This window comes from Megascapheus bottae, chromosome 13 (assembly GCF_031878675.1).
Source record: "Megascapheus bottae isolate mThoBot1 chromosome 13, mThoBot2.hap1, whole genome shotgun sequence".
Classification (NCBI taxonomy): Eukaryota; Metazoa; Chordata; class Mammalia; order Rodentia; family Geomyidae; genus Megascapheus; species Megascapheus bottae.
This window is the reverse complement of record NC_143521.1, coordinates 26,665,675-26,670,486: the sequence shown is the minus strand read 5'-3', so window position 1 is coordinate 26,670,486 and position 4,812 is coordinate 26,665,675. Positions and strand designations below refer to the sequence as shown.

General features: G+C 32.5%; 1 long non-coding RNA gene across 1 annotated transcript; it reads right to left on the bottom strand.

The window, feature by feature from the left end:
- Window positions 1-2,408: 2,408 nt before the first annotated feature.
- On the bottom strand, window positions 2,409-4,812 carry LOC150055709 (uncharacterized). The gene is made up of 3 exons (XR_016537452.1): window positions 4,738-4,812; window positions 3,394-3,534; window positions 2,409-2,613 (listed from the first exon to the last, which is right to left on the bottom strand). It is a non-coding gene; the product is annotated as an uncharacterized LOC150055709 (long non-coding RNA).

The following is a 4,812-nucleotide window of genomic DNA, read 5'->3' as shown; positions in this document are numbered from 1 at the left end:
ACAAGCCCTATAGAAGAGATGGCTGGGCTCACACTTCATGTCTAGAGTTTTGGAAAACTTGTTATCATTTACCATTAAAATGAAGCAGAAACAAAGTTACCTGGTAGGTAGTCTCTTGAACTTTTGGAAGATTTTTTTTAAAACTACTACCACTACTACGACTAATGGAATTGCCACCAGGATGTGACAAGTTATGCAGGATTCTATTCTACTCACACACAATGAGACCAAAAGAGACAAGATGCAATGCCTAAGTGTCTCGTCATATTTATATAAAGTCATATACATACTGACACATATTCCAAGATATGAAAACAAAAGACTTCACAAATTTTTGAGTGTTCTTACTTTCTAATTTTAATTTTACATTATATATGGTGTATTCACACATCTTTGGGATGATGGGGGAGAGGGCACAGAACTCGAGGGAAATAGGTAAAAAACGTAAAGCAGTGAAATTCACTGGACACTGATGAAACTGAACTATACAACACATGGGTGGAGATGGGAAGAGGGACTGGGAGAGAGTGAGGAAACAGAAGTCACTGTACGAAAGGAAATGCACTTATTACCCAACTCATGTCATTGTAATCTCTCTGTACATCTTTTCTACAATAACAATAATATAAATTAGTTAAAAAATAACATGGCATGCCTTGTTTGACAAGCAAAAGAAAAAAAAAGAAAAGAAAAAATCAAAATCTCTTAGAGAATTAAGGCCATCTTTTTTCAGTTTGTTAAGAAAAGGGAAACATCAATAACCTCAAAGCATGGTGTTATGAGAAATAGAAAAACATGAAGACAGAAATTAATAGAAACATTAAATTTCTAAATGAAAATTAAGCAGAGAGATTCCAGCAAAATTTTAACATCAAATTTCCCATTTCTGCCACAGTTGATTTGCTCAAAAAAAAAATCAATGCTATTTAACTCAGTCAAGATAGTCTACTTGTTTCATTTCAGTACAATCTCTTATCCAAAGACCAGAAAATAAAGATAAATATTAATCTTAGCAAGTAAGAGGTAGCACTGTGTATTTTCCTCAACAAAATAATAATTTACATTGAAATATCTGACACTATCTTCAGAACAATGACTAATATAGCAATATTTCAATATTCAAGGACAAACTGTAGAGAATAAGGAAATTGTGTTAATGAACTATGCTTAATTGAAATCTATTTTTCAGTATTTGTACAAGGAGTGGGAAAATGGAAATGTTCAAGTGTTCACAAATATTAGCATGGATAGTACATGATTAAGAACTTTTTTGTAATTATAAGTGTTTGATATACTTAAATGTTTGATAGTGCAAAATTGCTTTAAAATTATTCTTTTCTACATTTTATACCCACTTTTTTTACATTCTCTGTTTTAGAGTAATTTTGATTAAGGACATCTTCAAGTTGACCACATAATATCTAAAGGCTCTAAAGTACATCATGTTGCTCAATATAATTAAATTTCAAGCAATGAAATTGGAAATACTGTATATGAAACTAAAACCCTATGAAAATACTGGAGGATACTAGAATTTAAGTATAATTTTACCCAGCAATAGAGTATATCAAACAGTATATGTGTTTAATAAATATTTAGAATATAATAAAAACCTTGAGAATGACTGTCTTTTTTTTTATTATGATGCAGGCTGATTGTAATACCTAAAGTACTCAAAGTTTAGTCAGACTTCAGAGTGCTCTTTCTTGAGAAAGCATTGATAAGGCCAATTGGTAACTTTAATTGTCATCAAATTTTCAAAAAATATTTTCATAGCATATGGCCCTATCAATTCCATCATCTCCAAGTCCTCAACAATTGCAACCTTTAGCCTCGTATCATTTTCTTTCTTTTCCAGAATCTTTTAAAGTGCCATTTTTCAGGCCATGACCTATGAAGAGCTTCAAGGTCTTCTACTAGTATGGAGAAAACCTTTATAGAAAAATCCTTTATATCTATCCTAGCACAAATGTCTTTTTATTTTTTTCTTTTTTATTGTAATATATAGAGGGGTTACAGTTATATTCACAAGATAGCAGGTGAATTACTTCTCACACATTGATACCCCTTCTCATGTTTTTGTTCCCATTTCTCTCCTCCAATCCCTCCCAATCATCTTGATTTTCCCCCTTCGCTTTCTTACTTGAAATAAACAAATAACCCTATACATAATATACCAGGTAACAGAGTCAGATACAGTAACAATATGAGATTAACCAAAAGGAAACAAAACAGAAGAGAAATAACATAGTACATTAAGAACAACAATCACACAAGAGAAAGCTCTTGTTTCCATATCCTAGAGATCCTTTCATTTAGTCTCATCCTATATGACCTTACTGTAGTTTCTGCTAGGAGAGTCCTAGATGTGTACTAATTATTACAAATGAAGGAAACAATTGCACCTATGTTCCTTTGGTCTGGCATACTTCACTTAACATGATTTTTTTCCAAGTCTCTCCATTTCCTTCCAAAGCATCTTCTTGATCCAGTCATCTATAGAGGAGCTTCTGTGTTGGTTCCATATCTTTGCTATGGTAAATAGCCTAGCATAAATGTTTTTTGCTCATTAAACATCTTGCTTTCCTAAATAGTTCTTTGAAATAATTACACCTGAAAGGAAAAAAAATAGTATGGGTAAAAGACTTCATTGTTAGTTCTAAAGATTCTGCATTTAAAAATATCTTGGTGAATACACTCTTACCTCACTGAATAACTTATGAACTCTAACGAGAAAAATAGTCACACAATTCTACTTTCAGTTGACATAGAAATCAAGTTATCTTCACCTTCAAGTTACCATCTGTACACATTGCCTCTAAAAAAATGTTGCCTCAAATTACGATTGCCTCAAGGTACCCACAAATATCTTTCCCTTCGCACTGAGTTGCTGATTTCTGCCACTTAAACCTTCATTAATTCCCCTAATTTATTCATCTCCTCAGAGAATTGATTCATGTTCTTAGCTAAGTTCATTATGGGTAGGTATGTAGGAAGAAAATGTGAGTCCTGGTGTTTTGGTTTAAGGTCTTACCACTACTCTCCACAAGAAATTTACTACTGCATCACTGTGTTATGGATGATTAGATGAAACTAAATCAGAGTTATAATTAATAGATCTCATGCAGTTCTAGACTCATTCATCAAATAAGGTAGGAATCCATAAAACACTAGGTATTTTTGTCCCATATTAAATTACTCAGCAGAATTAATGTAATAGCATCTTGAAAAATTCTCTACATTCTTGACTTTCCAAATCATTAGCATGTTGACTTTGCAAAATCATTAATTTCTCCGTTTAAGTCTAGTGGTAAATTAAAAATACATACAAATTCATGAGCACTCTGACTCTACTGATCCTTTTTCATAATACCGCTAACTCTGAAATCCTACCTGTGCCTGTCTTCTTCTCTGCTTGTATTCCAGATCAACATAAGGAAGATGAATATGTGGCTTTTTCCAGAATTCCAAAGTAGTAACTTTTGGGTCTTGTTATTCTCCTCATTTTACTAGATATGTATTATTGCTCTTGTTCTAGAATAAAAAGTACAGATAACAATTGTCTCCTTTATTGTTTTAATCTACTTCTACCTTCTTTACTTTCTTAACACTCATCTAAGGGTAAAGAACTGTGTTTCCTTTGTTTCTCTGGGTCTGGCTTACTTCAGCTAATATGATTTTTCCCCCAAGTCTTTCCATTTCCTACAAGGTACAATCGCATTCCTTGTGATGAATGAGTAGAATTCCATCATTTTGTGTGTGTGTGTGTGTGTGTGTGTGTGTGTGTGTGTGTGTATCCATTTGTTCATTGAGCAAATGATTCTGTATCTTGGTTATGGTAAATAGTGCTGCAATGAGCATAGTTGTACTTGTGGCTTTACTATAGTTGTGCTGTATTAGATAAATGCCCAGGAATGGACTTGGGTGATAGGTCTATATTTACTTTTCAAATAACATTAATACTGCATTCCAGAGTGGTTGAACAAACTTATATTCCCAAAGGTGTAACAGAGTTCCCTTTTGCTGTAACCAGGACTCATTTGTGGTAACTAGAATGCACCTATAAACCTGTAAGTAAACAATCTATAGGGTATAAAAATGGTTACAAATGAATTAACTCAAGTATAACAGATTCTATAAGGACTCAAGTAGTATAATTCTTTAAAAAATACTTAGTAAAAGCCCCCCAAAATAAATACTGGGAAATGGGTACTTGGAAGGAAGTAAAGGAATGAAAAGGGGAGAATGCAGAAAAAAAATATATATGTATCACAAAATTAAGACAAATTAAGGGATGGGCTAGGACAAAGAGGGGTGAAAATGTTGAAAAGAAAAAGAAAACAATCCATTATATACATAAACAGTATTGTGAAATGACTAAAAATGAAAATTCAATATATATCCCACAAAATAAGAAAAATAAGGGGAAGGGTATATTGGGGAGGTGGGGTAAATGAGAATGTTGAAAGGGGCAACATTGTTCAAGACACACTGCATTCATAAACTGCTGTGTTGAATGACAACTCCTTTGTGCAATTACTTAAAGAAAATAAAAATATCCAAAACCAAAGGAATTGAATTGAACTTCTTTTGAATAGTTTGTCACATATCATCTTTGCATATCTGAGCATCCTCTAGAACTTTTTTTATTTCTGTCCTATCAACTTAATGAACATAGTGTTACAGTACTCAATAGGAGGTTAAAGATATCTCAGATATTTTACTTGAGAAACATACCTTATTTGAAATGTTTTGGTTCAATTGAATATTTTTTCTGACAGTCAGAAATTGGAAAATTATGAGGTATCACTG